Source organism: Eptatretus burgeri, chromosome 9, assembly GCF_056783735.1.
Source record: "Eptatretus burgeri isolate ZD-2024b chromosome 9, Ebu_testis_v1, whole genome shotgun sequence".
Classification (NCBI taxonomy): Eukaryota; Metazoa; Chordata; class Myxini; order Myxiniformes; family Myxinidae; genus Eptatretus; species Eptatretus burgeri.
In genome coordinates, this window is record NC_140969.1 from 103,214,202 (window position 1) to 103,228,388 (window position 14,187).

Genomic DNA, 14,187 nt, shown 5'->3' on the forward strand with positions numbered 1-14,187 from the left:
GGAAGAGGAACACGTGCAGCTGCATGACGTCACGGACAGGTGCAAAGTGCGCGAGCTCTGAGTTGCCGCGCAGGTGCTGCGCATGGAAAAAAAAAAAGGAAGGAAAAGGCAAGCCTCACTTTCGGGTGTACAGGATTCCTGGGCAAGGGGTGAAAGACCCCCTTACCTGGGCACAGGATGGAAACTAGTTAGGGGGAAGGGTTAGCTTAGCTAGACCGACTTCATGGGGCAGGGGTAAGTCCTCATGGAGTCCGTGGAATGGATAAGGTAGAGGGATTGTAGCGAGATTTAGGTTGGGAAATAAAATGATTTATTTGAGGACATGGACAGACTTGTGAATGTGTAGAGGGGACGTAGCTTAGCTACGTAGGTTAAATGGAACGTGCTGTAGTTTAAGGGACGACGTGGGAGCACGAGTTAGTTAGGGGATGTAGTTAGAAGGATGGCAGAGTTCAGCGGTGTGTGTGTTGAAGAGTTGTGAGGTGAGTACATGTTGAGTGAGTGAGGCCAGCGGGTCTGTGTGTGTGGAGTGAATGGGGAATGCATGGTGCGATGAGTGATTGGGGGGAGGAGTGACTCCCGCCCAAGGGACCCCGGGGTCAGAGTAAAGTGAGTTAGCTGGGTTAGTCAAATTGAAAAATGGAGGTCGTTTTGTTGTTGGTGGGAAAGTAGGCTCGAGACCCATTTGGAGGGGTGCAGGAGCCCTGTTGACGGGCTTGGGAGCGTGGCTGCGAAAGGTGAGTATCGCTGAGTGGGTACCCCGGGCACCAGGCTAGTCGGCCGCGGTAGGCCAAGGGCCCATGGGGGGCCGGGATAGAGTAGTGGGCACGGGTGCGCCTGCTTGGTGCGGGGGCCCGGGCGCCATTAGCCGCGTGGGCAGTGTAGTGGGCACGGGTGACCCTCGGAAAGGGGCCCGGGACGCCGCCCTCCCACATCTGCGTTTCAGGGGACGTGCCATGGCGGCCCTCCCCGGTGTTAGGGAGCTGGTAGGCTCGGAGGCAGTGAAGTGCCCGGGGGTGCCATAGCGGGAGAATCGGCAGAGGGTCGTGCCTGCCAAAGGGAGCCACGTGTCCCAGCCAGGAGACCGTGTGAGGGCACGGAGAGAAAATTGGGGGGCGAGGCCCGAAATTGTGAGGACACCAACACAGGCGACGGGAATCTGGGTTGTTAGAACCAATAGTTTAAGCGAGAGGCGCTTGTTGAAAGCCCCGGGGTAGTTTAACAGTTAAATGGTTAGGGTAGATTAGGAGATGTACCCCTCCGCACCATCCATCCCCTCGCTGTCGTTGTGGGCCGCTGGACCCACTTTGGTTAAAGATCGCCGAACTCTGGGGAGGCCATTCTGAGGCTTCGTTGGGCCTCGACACAGGACGTTAGCTCTCCCTTATTCCCCTCCGGGAAGGGAACGTAGGGGTTGGGAGTAGGCTAGGTGACAGTATAGGTTAGCCGAACAAGGACGATAAAGGGGGTTAGGGGACGATTTATAGTGGGGAAGTAAAAATAAAAACAACAAAAAAATAAGTGGGGGCTAAATTGGTTTTTCACAAATTAAGGGAGTGGGTATGTACAGTGACAGGCAAAGGCGATAGGTTGGGAGGGAGACAGGTAGGTAGGTCCGAGCCCGCCTTCCGAGTGGCCAGCACCACCGCACTCCCTCCACCAACCTCCACTGAACGGCAAAGGTTGGCCAACTTCATCGGCTGGCCGTGTTTTGCTTCAAGGCGGAGGCCGGCCAACTTCATCGGCAGCTGTGTGCTGCAAGGCCTGTGCCGGCCACTTCGTCTGCAGCTGTGGTACTTCAAGGCCTGTGCCGGCCAGTTCATCTGCCCGCTATGTTTGCCTGCAGCGGCCTTCTTCTGCGGGCTGTGTTTGCCTGCCACCTTTGCCATGCCATGCCCACTGCCCACGTTCACCAGCCCCGTTCAATTTTTGCTTTGCCCCCCCTGTTCATTTCCATGTGCGCCAGGATCCGCAAGGCAACAGTTTGCAAGCTGCAAGAACTGCCCTGTTGGCAGCTACAACACGGGCCTGCAGTGGCGGCCCGTGCACCGTGTTTGCATCCATCCATTCGTTGTGCTCATTGCGTGTGCCACTTGAGCTGGCACGGAGACTGCGTTGTGCGGCCCATGCACCGTTGTGGTTCAGTGCGTTCAGTTCAAAAAGGAAGGCCTTGGACTGCGTGAGCAGCCAGCCACGTTCCCTGTCACCTGCATTGTTTTGAGCCAGAGACTGCATGTGGGCAGCCTGGCTCCCTGCTAACTGCTTTCTTTTTGCAGAGTTCATTGATCCTGGGCCATGGTTTAGTGTAAAATTTGTAAGTTAAGGTTAAGATGTACTGTACATATGAGTGCGCCCCCGGCATGTATGTCTTAGCGCCGGCAATTTTATTTAAGTCGTCCGTGTGAGTGAGTTTGTTTAGGTAGTTACGCAGCCCTCAGGTTATTTATTTTGGGGACACGAATACCATGAATGTCGCACTCAGGGATCCGTAGGTAAAATGTACTAGGGGAAAACTACACATGATGGCACACGAAAATTTGACGACTCGGGACGAGTCTGTAAAAAGGGAGGGGGTAGTGTTGTGGTTACCAGATTCGCAAACCACCATTCAGGTCCCTTAGGTGAGGTATCTCGGTAAGTGCATGTGTAGTTAGGCCCAAACCCGTTGTCTAGTGGGAATACATGTCATTTATACGTGCTGCGACTCTTCAGGATAGCCGTTTTTCTTTTACTATCTTTATTTTGGACCAATCGCCACCATCACAACCACAACAACAACCACCAACCACAACGCCGCTTCACCACAACCGCCATGACCTTTACCGTCACAACTCGCCACCATCGCATCACCGTCATCTCGCGCCACTCATGGGCACCGATGCTGGACTCGTGTAGGGCGCACGTTGAACAGCGTGTACAAAATCACGGATTTTCTGCTTCAAAAACGGATCCAAAACGACACACGCCCACTTTTTGCCGTCCAATCGGTGAGCGAGGGGCGAATTGGCCCCGCCCCAGGGCGATCGATATATGCAAATTTGTGGATCAAAAGCCTTCACGCCCACTTTTTCTCGGGCCAATGGGGAGCGAGGTGAAAGGTCAAAGGGAGGGGGTCAAAGGCGAAGTTGCGGGGGGATTAAAGGACGGTGTTCGTCAGTCAAAGAAGTCGTAAAAGTCGGAGCGAAAGAGTCAGCAGAACGGGAACGAGAAAGAGTCAGCAGAACGGAGGCGAAGGAGTCGGAACGAGGCGAAGGAGTCGGAACAGAGAGTCAAGACTTCGCGGGCGGTGGAGCTGCTCGTCGTGTGCGTTGGAGTCGGAACGGAGGGACGGAGCTGTGGAGAGGCGGCGAGGGCGGACGAGGGGGTGCTCGCGTCGTGCAAGGAGCTGCGCGCCCGAGGGAGGCCGGCAGCGCGACCTGGCCGAGGTGGAGACGCTCGTCGCAAATAATAAAGATCCTCTATACCCCGAGCATCAGCAACCCCCTCCTGTTTCCCCCCGCGCTGAGATAGTGCGACCAAGGGGGCCCCGTTCCCACCCCCCTGCCAGGCACTGTCCACGAGGCCCGCGGGTTGCGGGGCCATCGCCGCTCCGCGTCTCATCACCAGACGGGTAGGCCCGACCAGGTCTCGGCCCCAGGCCTACCTCATTCTTGAGGGTATTTCTTTTCCTTGGTTTTGGGTATGTGTTGTCGGCGCCGTCTGTGAAGTAGAATTGTATAAGTGTTGCCGTGTGCTCGGTAGTCGGTATTAGCTCTGCACTGTGTTTTCACTTTTATGTTTGCTTTTTGTGTAAATGGAATTGTGTTTTTTTTTTGTGTGCATTTGGTGGAATTGTATTTGTGTACTTCCCGTGTGCCGAGAATAAATGTGCTTTATTGTTGAACTGTTTCCCGCTTCGCTTCGTCTTTTTCCTCCATTGAATCCCCATCTTGCTTCACGTAAAGGGTTGGTAGTGGGCTGAATACGCCCGATAATTAATCGAACCGTCGAGGTCGACGATAACACCGCTCGGTTATTCTGATAGTACGGAACGGGTCGCTTAAGTGGCCCGTGTCCGAAGTCGACCTGCGGCGAGGTGCGATCGCCCGGTCTACCCTCCGCGTGGGTACTTAGGTAGTTCGAATTTGGCGAGCAACCCTATCCCACGCGGGGGCTGATTGGCTCGATCGCGGTGAGACCGAAAGGTCCACCCGTGACTGGTTCCCGGCGTTAGTCCGAGAGGGTCACGACTGGATTGTCCGTCCGGTGGGCGACGTGCCGCGATTCGAGTTACGTGGCCGTTCGCACGCCGGCGGGCGCGAAGACCGCAACACTGGTGTCAGGAGTGGGATACAAATTCATCGCCCTCCTCGCGGCACTGGTATCGGAGAACAGGAGGGCGGGCTCTCCTGTCTCCGGCTAAATTTACGGGAATCGGTCCAGGGGTGAGAGAAGCGACCCCCGATTCCCTCCAAATTACGAGCGAGCAAATTAACCCTTCACGAGAAGCAAGATGGCGTCTCAAGGCGAGCGGGAGCCGGGGGTATTAGAAATGTATATGTGTAATAATGTAGAGTCCATGGTCCAGGATGGAATCCCCGAGCAGGAAATGTTGATTGTGCAGGAACACGGACTCGCCCAACTAAACCCAGAGCCCGAAATGGGTGCGGCGGCGGCCGCAGTGTATGACACCTCCCCCCCCTCTCCACCAAAACCCTTGCTGAAACGGCTCAGCTGAGTGCACCCGACGTGGCCCAGCTATGCGCCATGCTGGCGGCAATGACAAATGAAATAAAAAACGAAATGAAAGGCATGAACGAAAAGATGGATGCGAATACACAGCAAATAAACGGAATGGAAGCAAACATGAAGGAAGAAATGAAAAAGCTGCGGGGTGAGACGCAGAACATGGGCCGAAGCCTGCAGGCGGGCATGAAGGCCGTGACCGGGGAGATAAAAATGGCGACTCCACGTGTGGGATCAAACGAGCTGGGTGGGGGTGCAACGGCTGACAGGCCCGCGGTGGAGGCGGGTGAAAAATAATTCGTGGAACGTGTTGGGCGAGGGTCGTGACGATGACCGAAAGGGAAAAATTAAATGGGGAGACCAAAACGTGTGAGACGAGACACGAGGTGACGACAACAGAAATAATAGTTGAGACAAGGGAGGTAAAGGGTGAAGAGTTGGCAGAGACACGGGAGATGGGAACGATAGAGGGAAGACTACACGATGAAGACGGGGTAAGTGACGCGCACGCACACACGGAGGTAGTGGAGGACAATGGGGGTGAGCTCGCGGAGCGTGTAGGGACCCGGTGCGAGCAGCGGGATGGCCTCCTCCAGGAACGAGGGGAGGGAGTATGCCCCCTTGAGGCGAGTCACGACCAGGTGAGTTCGGTCGTGCTTTGCGAGGTTGAGGGGACGAGTGCTGTGGACGGGTGCACGGAGAGCTTGGGGGTATAGAGGCCCCGGAGACCCTTGTGGGGACACAAATCCCCAGTGTGGTTGTCCCTGTGTGTGTGGTGCAAGGTGTGAGTGCGTCCCCGTGTGTGAGTGGTGTGGTGGCGATGGTGCTGGAGTGCGTGCTTCCCAGCACGCCGTGTATGAGTGAGGCACGGTGTGTGGATGAGGCACAGCGGTTGAGTGCCCTCACGTGTGTGGGTGAGGCACCGCGGGTGAGTGCCCCCGCGCGAGTGAATAGAGCACCACGTGTGAGTAGTATGGTTTGTGTGAGTAGTGAGGCACGCGTGAGTGAACGGCCGTGTGCAAGGTCGCTGTGTGCCAGGGAGACCGTGTGTGTGAGAGAGCGGTATGTGAGGGAGATGTCGGTTGGCATGCGGGAGCACGCAGCCGCGTCTCCCGGTGTGAATGTGATGGAGTGGACTGTGTGCGTCGTAACACGCAGGTGTGCGTGGGTCGAATGGCGACGACGGCGACAGAGGAGAGAAAGCCGAGTAGCGGCTGTAGTTGTTTCGAGGACCGTGCCGGGTTCACCCAGCAGTGAGCACGCGGTTCGTGCTGTGCAACGCACGAGGCCACCACGTGCTCGCTTGCGAGAGTGAAGTCCCGGTCCGGAAACGCCAGCGGTGGATTTGCCGATCCCGCGGACGGACAAAGTTTAGGCAGGTAAACGGATTTGGACCGGACGGGTTCTCCACGCGATCGTGTGTGTTAAGCTCCAACGGGCAAAGCACATGTGTTCGCGTGGGGAACCCCTCGAGACGTGTGGCTTGTGTTTTTTGCGCACGGTGACGTCATGGCTGCACGTGTGGTTGGAATCCGGCAGGAGGGTATCTCTGCCGGATGGCACCGTCCAAGGAGGGAAGAGGAACACGTGCAGCTGCATGACGTCACGGACAGGTGCAAAGTGCGCGAGCTCTGAGTTGCCGCGCAGGTGCTGCGCATGGAAAAAAAAAAAAGGAAGGAAAAGGCAAGCCTCACTTTCGGGTGTACAGGATTCCTGGGCAAGGGGTGAAAGACCCCCTTACCTGGGCACAGGATGGAAACTAGTTAGGGGAAGGGTTAGCTTAGCTAGACCGACTTCATGGGGCAGGGGTAAGTCCTCATGGAGTCCGTGGAATGGATAAGGTAGAGGGATTGTAGCGAGATTTAGGTTGGGAAATAAAATGATTTATTTGAGGACATGGACAGACTTGTGAATGTGTAGAGGGGACGTAGCTTAGCTACGTAGGTTAAATGGAACGTGCTGTAGTTTAAGGGACGACGTGGGAGCACGAGTTAGTTAGGGGATGTAGTTAGAAGGATGGCAGAGTTCAGCGGTGTGTGTGTTGAAGAGTTGTGAGGTGAGTACATGTTGAGTGAGTGAGGCCAGCGGGTCTGTGTGTGTGGAGTGAATGGGGAATGCATGGTGCGATGAGTGATTGGGGGGAGGAGTGACTCCCGCCCAAGGGACCCCGGGGTCAGAGTAAAGTGAGTTAGCTGGGTTAGTCAAATTGAAAAATGGAGGTCGTTTTGTTGTTGGTGGGAAAGTAGGCTCGAGACCCATTTGGAGGGGTGCAGGAGCCCTGTTGACGGGCTTGGGAGCGTGGCTGCGAAAGGTGAGTATCGCTGAGTGGGTACCCCGGGCACCAGGCTAGTCGGCCGCGGTAGGCCAAGGGCCCATGGGGGGCCGGGATAGAGTAGTGGGCACGGGTGCGCCTGCTTGGTGCGGGGGCCCGGGGCGCCATTAGCCGCGTGGGCAGTGTAGTGGGCACGGGTGACCCTCGGAAAGGGGCCCGGGAGGCCGGCCTGCCACGTGTGCGTTTCAGGGGAGGTGCCATAGGGGCACTCCCGGTGTTAGGGAGCTGGTAGGCTCGGAGGCAGTGAAGTGCCCGGGGGTGCCATAGCGGGAGAATCGGCAGAGGGTCGTGCCTGCCAAAGGGAGCCACGTGTCCCAGCCAGGAGACCGTGTGAGGGCACGGAGAGAAAATTGGGGGGCGAGGCCCGAAATTGTGAGGACACCAACACAGGCGACGGGAATCTGGGTTGTTAGAACCAATAGTTTAAGCGAGAGGCGCTTGTTGAAAGCCCCGGGGTAGTTTAACAGTTAAATGGTTAGGGTAGATTAGGAGATGTACCCCTCCGCACCATCCATCCCCTCGCTGTCGTTGTGGGCCGCTGGACCCACTTTGGTTAAAGATCGCCGAACTCTGGGGAGGCCATTCTGAGGCTTCGTTGGGCCTCGACACAGGACGTTAGCTCTCCCTTATTCCCCTCCGGGAAGGGAACGTAGGGGTTGGGAGTAGGCTAGGTGACAGTATAGGTTAGCCGAACAAGGACGATAAAGGGGGTTAGGGGACGATTTATAGTGGGGAAGTAAAAATAAAAACAACAAAAAAATAAGTGGGGGCTAAATTGGTTTTTCACAAATTAAGGGAGTGGGTATGTACAGTGACAGGCAAAGGCGATAGGTTGGGAGGGAGACAGGTAGGTAGGTCCGAGCCCGCCTTCCGAGTGGCCAGCACCACCGCACTCCCTCCACCAACCTCCACTGAACGGCAAAGGTTGGCCAACTTCATCGGCTGGCCGTGTTTTGCTTCAAGGCGGAGGCCGGCCAACTTCATCGGCAGCTGTGTGCTGCAAGGCCTGTGCCGGCCACTTCGTCTGCAGCTGTGGTACTTCAAGGCCTGTGCCGGCCAGTTCATCTGCCCGCTATGTTTGCCTGCAGCGGCCTTCTTCTGCGGGCTGTGTTTGCCTGCCACCTTTGCCATGCCATGCCCACTGCCCACGTTCACCAGCCCCGTTCAATTTTTGCTTTGCCCCCCCCCCCTGTTCATTTCCATGTGCGCCAGGATCCGCAAGGCAACAGTTTGCAAGCTGCAAGAACTGCCCTGTTGGCAGCTACAACACGGGCCTGCAGTGGCGGCCCGTGCACCGTGTTTGCATCCATCCATTCGTTGTGCTCATTGCGTGTGCCACTTGAGCTGGCACGGAGACTGCGTTGTGCGGCCCATGCACCGTTGTGGTTCAGTGCGTTCAGTTCAAAAAGGAAGGCCTTGGACTGCGTGTGAGCAGCCAGCCACGTTCCCTGTCACCTGCATTGTTTTGAGCCAGAGACTGCATGTGGGCAGCCTGGCTCCCTGCTAACTGCTTTCTTTTTGCAGAGTTCATTGATCCTGGGCCATGGTTTAGTGTAAAATTTGTAAGTTAAGGTTAAGATGTACTGTACATATGAGTGCGCCCCCGGCATGTATGTCTTAGCGCCGGCAATTTTATTTAAGTCGTCCGTGTGAGTGAGTTTGTTTAGGTAGTTACGCAGCCCTCAGGTTATTTATTTTGGGGACACGAATACCATGAATGTCGCACTCAGGGATCCGTAGGTAAAATGTACTAGGGGAAAACTACACATGATGGCACACGAAAATTTGACGACTCGGGACGAGTCTGTAAAAAGGGAAGGGGGTAGTGTTGTGGTTACCAGATTCGCAAACCACCATTCAGGTCCCTTAGGTGAGGTATCTCGGTAAGTGCATGTGTAGTTAGGCCCAAACCCGTTGTCTAGTGGGAATACATGTCATTTATACGTGCTGCGACTCTTCAGGATAGCCGTTTTTCTTTTACTATCTTTATTTTGGACCAATCGCCACCATCACAACCACAACAACAACCACCAACCACAACGCCGCTTCACCACAACCGCCATGACCTTTACCGTCACAACTCGCCACCATCGCATCACCGTCATCTCGCGCCACTCATGGGCACCGATGCTGGACTCGTGTAGGGCGCACGTTGAACAGCGTGTACAAAATCACGGATTTTCTGCTTCAAAAACGGATCCAAAACGACACACGCCCACTTTTTGCCGTCCAATCGGTGAGCGAGGGGCGAATTGGCCCCGCCCCCAGGGCGATCGATATATGCAAATTTGTGGATCAAAAAGCCTTCACGCCCACTTTTTCTCGGGCCAATGGGGAGCGAGGTGAAAGGTCAAAGGGAGGGGGTCAAAGGCGAAGTTACGGGGGGATAAAAGGACGGTGTTCGTCAGTCAAAGAAGTCGTAAAAGTCGGAGCGAAAGAGTCAGCAGAACGGGAACGAGAAAGAGTCAGCAGAACGGAGGCGAAGGAGTCGGAACGAGGCGAAGGAGTCGGAACAGAGAGTCAAGACTTCGCGGGCGGTGGAGCTGCTCGTCGTGTGCGTTGGAGTCGGAACGGAGGGACGGAGCTGTGGAGAGGCGGCGAGGGCGGACGAGGGGGTGCTCGCGTCGTGCAAGGAGCTGCGCGCCCGAGGGAGGCCGGCAGCGCGACCTGGCCGAGGTGGAGACGCTCGTCGCAAATAATAAAGATCCTCTATACCCCGAGCATCAGCAACCCCCTCCTGTTTCCCCCGCGCTGAGATAGTGCGACCAAGGGGGCCCCGTTCCCACCCCCCTGCCAGGCACTGTCCACGAGGCCCGCGGGTTGCGGGGCCATCGCCGCTCCGCGTCTCATCACCAGACGGGTAGGCCCGACCAGGTCTCGGCCCCAGGCCTACCTCATTCTTGAGGGTATTTCTTTTCCTTGGTTTTGGGTATGTGTTGTCGGCGCCGTCTGTGAAGTAGAATTGTATAAGTGTTGCCGTGTGCTCGGTAGTCGGTATTAGCTCTGCACTGTGTTTTCACTTTTATGTTTGCTTTTTGTGTAAATGGAATTGTGTTTTTTTTTTGTGTGTGCATTTGGTGGAATTGTATTTGTGTACTTCCCGTGTGCCGAGAATAAATGTGCTTTATTGTTGAACTGTTTCCCGCTTCGCTTCGTCTTTTTCCTCCATTGAATCCCCATCTTGCTTCACGTAAAGGGTTGGTAGTGGGCTGAATACGCCCGATAATTAATCGAACCGTCGAGGTCGACGATAACACCGCTCGGTTATTCTGATAGTACGGAACGGGTCGCTTAAGTGGCCCGTGTCCGAAGTCGACCTGCGGCGAGGTGCGATCGCCCGGTCTACCCTCCGCGTGGGTACTTAGGTAGTTCGAATTTGGCGAGCAACCCTATCCCACGCGGGGGCTGATTGGCTCGATCGCGGTGAGACCGAAAGGTCCACCCGTGACTGGTTCCCGGCGTTAGTCCGAGAGGGTCACGACTGGATTGTCCGTCCGGTGGGCGACGTGCCGCGATTCGAGTTACGTGGCCGTTCGCACGCCGGCGGGCGCGAAGACCGCAACACTGGTGTCAGGAGTGGGATACAAATTCATCGCCCTCCTCGCGGCACTGGTATCGGAGAACAGGAGGGCGGGCTCTCCTGTCTCCGGCTAAATTTACTGGAATCGGTCCAGGGGTGAGAGAAGCGACCCCCGATTCCCTCCAAATTACGAGCGAGCAAATTAACCCTTCACGAGAAGCAAGATGGCGTCTCAAGGCGAGCGGGAGCCGGGGGTATTAGAAATGTATATGTGTAATAATGTAGAGTCCATGGTCCAGGATGGAATCCCCGAGCAGGAAATGTTGATTGTGCAGGAACACGGACTCGCCCAACTAAACCCAGAGCCCGAAATGGGTGCGGCGGCGGCCGCAGTGTATGACACCTCCCCCCCTCTCCACCAAAACCCTTGCTGAAACGGCTCAGCTGAGTGCACCCGACGTGGCCCAGCTATGCGCCATGCTGGCGGCAATGACAAATGAAATAAAAAACGAAATGAAAGGCATGAACGAAAAGATGGATGCGAATACACAGCAAATAAACGGAATGGAAGCAAACATGAAGGAAGAAATGAAAAAGCTGCGGGGTGAGACGCAGAACATGGGCCGAAGCCTGCAGGCGGGCATGAAGGCCGTGACCGGGGAGATAAAAATGGCGACTCCACGTGTGGGATCAAACGAGCTGGGTGGGGGTGCAACGGCTGACAGGCCCGCGGTGGAGGCGGGTGAAAAAATAATTCGTGGAACGTGTTGGGCGAGGGTCGTGACGATGACCGAAAGGGAAAAATTAAATGGGGAGACCAAAACGTGTGAGACGAGACACGAGGTGACGACAACAGAAATAATAGTTGAGACAAGGGAGGTAAAGGGTGAAGAGTTGGCAGAGACACGGGAGATGGGAACGATAGAGGGAAGACTACACGATGAAGACGGGGTAAGTGACGCGCACGCACACACGGAGGTAGTGGAGGACAATGGGGGTGAGCTCGCGGAGCGTGTAGGGACCCGGTGCGAGCAGCGGGATGGCCTCCTCCAGGAACGAGGGGAGGGAGTATGCCCCCTTGAGGCGAGTCACGACCAGGTGAGTTCGGTCGTGCTTTGCGAGGTTGAGGGGACGAGTGCTGTGGACGGGTGCACGGAGAGCTTGGGGGGTATAGAGGCCCCGGAGACCCTTGTGGGGACACAAATCCCCAGTGTGGTTGTCCCTGTGTGTGTGGTGCAAGGTGTGAGTGCGTCCCCGTGTGTGGAAGCGACCCCGTGTGTGAGTGGTGTGGTGGCGATGGTGCTGGAGTGCGTGCTTCCCAGCACGCCGTGTATGAGTGAGGCACGGTGTGTGGATGAGGCACAGCGGTTGAGTGCCCTCACGTGTGTGGGTGAGGCACCGCGGGTGAGTGCCCCGCGAGTGAATAGAGCACCACGTGTGAGTAGTATGGTTTGTGTGAGTAGTGAGGCACGCGTGAGTGAACGGCCGTGTGCAAGGTCGCTGTGTGCCAGGGAGACCGTGTGTGTGAGAGAGCGGTATGTGAGGGAGATGTCGGTTGGCATGCGGGAGCACGCAGCCGCGTCTCCCGGTGTGAATGTGATGGAGTGGACTGTGTGCGTCGTAACACGCAGGTGTGCGTGGGTCGAATGGCGACGACGGCGACAGAGGAGAGAAAGCCGAGTAGCGGCTGTAGTTGTTTCGAGGACCGTGCCGGGTTCACCCAGCAGTGAGCACGCGGTTCGTGCTGTGCAACGCACGAGGCCACCACGTGCTCGCTTGCGAGAGTGAAGTCCCGGTCCGGAAACGCCAGCGGTGGATTTGCCGATCCCGCGGACGGACAAAGTTTAGGCAGGTAAACGGATTTGGACCGGACGGGTTCTCCACGCGATCGTGTGTGTTAAGCTCCAACGGGCAAAGCACATGTGTTCGCGTGGGGAACCCCTCGAGACGTGTGGCTTGTGTTTTTTGCGCACGGTGACGTCATGGCTGCACGTGTGGTTGGAATCCGGCAGGAGGGGTATCTCTGCCGGATGGCACCGTCCAAGGAGGGAAGAGGAACACGTGCAGCTGCATGACGTCACGGACAGGTGCAAAGTGCGCGAGCTCTGAGTTGCCGCGCAGGTGCTGCGCATGGAAAAAAAAAAAGGAAGGAAAAGGCAAGCCTCACTTTCGGGTGTACAGGATTCCTGGGCAAGGGGTGAAAGACCCCCTTACCTGGGCACAGGATGGAAACTAGTTAGGGGGAAGGGTTAGCTTAGCTAGACCGACTTCATGGGGCAGGGGTAAGTCCTCATGGAGTCCGTGGAATGGATAAGGTAGAGGGATTGTAGCGAGATTTAGGTTGGGAAATAAAATGATTTATTTGAGGACATGGACAGACTTGTGAATGTGTAGAGGGGACGTAGCTTAGCTACGTAGGTTAAATGGAACGTGCTGTAGTTTAAGGGACGACGTGGGAGCACGAGTTAGTTAGGGGATGTAGTTAGAAGGATGGCAGAGTTCAGCGGTGTGTGTGTTGAAGAGTTGTGAGGTGAGTACATGTTGAGTGAGTGAGGCCAGCGGGTCTGTGTGTGTGGAGTGAATGGGGAATGCATGGTGCGATGAGTGATTGGGGGGAGGAGTGACTCCCGCCCAAGGGACCCCGGGGTCAGAGTAAAGTGAGTTAGCTGGGTTAGTCAAATTGAAAAATGGAGGTCGTTTTGTTGTTGGTGGGAAAGTAGGCTCGAGACCCATTTGGAGGGGTGCAGGAGCCCTGTTGACGGGCTTGGGAGCGTGGCTGCGAAAGGTGAGTATCGCTGAGTGGGTACCCCGGGCACCAGGCTAGTCGGCCGCGGTAGGCCAAGGGCCCATGGGGGGCCGGGATAGAGTAGTGGGCACGGGTGCGCCTGCTTGGTGCGGGGGCCCGGGCGCCATTAGCCGCGTGGGCTGTGTAGTGGGCACCGGGGACCCTCCGTAAGGGGCCCGGGAGGCCGGCCTGCCACGTGTGCGTTTCAGGGGAGGTGCCATGGGGGCACTCCCCGGTGTTAGGGAGCTGGTAGGCTCGGAGGCAGTGAAGTGCCCGGGGGTGCCATAGCGGGAGAATCGGCAGAGGGTCGTGCCTGCCAAAGGGAGCCACGTGTCCCAGCCAGGAGACCGTGTGAGGGCACGGAGAGAAAATTGGGGGGCGAGGCCCGAAATTGTGAGGACACCAACACAGGCGACGGGAATCTGGGTTGTTAGAACCAATAGTTTAAGCGAGAGGCGCTTGTTGAAAGCCCCGGGGTAGTTTAACAGTTAAATGGTTAGGGTAGATTAGGAGATGTACCCCTCCGCACCATCCATCCCCTCGCTGTCGTTGTGGGCCGCTGGACCCACTTTAGTTAAAGATCGCCGAACTCTGGGGAGGCCATTCTGAGGCTTCGTTGGGCCTCGACACAGGACGTTAGCTCTCCCTTATTCCCCTCCGGGAAGGGAACGTAGGGGTTGGGAGTAGGCTAGGTGACAGTATAGGTTAGCCGAACAAGGACGATAAAGGGGGTTAGGGGACGATTTATAGTGGGGAAGTAAAAATAAAAACAACAAAAAAAATAAGTGGGGGCTAAATTGGTTTTTCACAAATTAAGGGAGTGGG

At 56.3% G+C, this 14,187-nt stretch overlaps 1 pseudogene across 1 annotated transcript in view; it reads right to left on the reverse strand.

Moving 5' to 3' along the window:
- The window catches only part of LOC147020785 (uncharacterized), a 44,662-nt pseudogene that overhangs the window by 29,601 nt on the left and 874 nt on the right, over nucleotides 1-14,187 (reverse strand). The gene's annotated exons all lie outside the window — the stretch shown is intronic.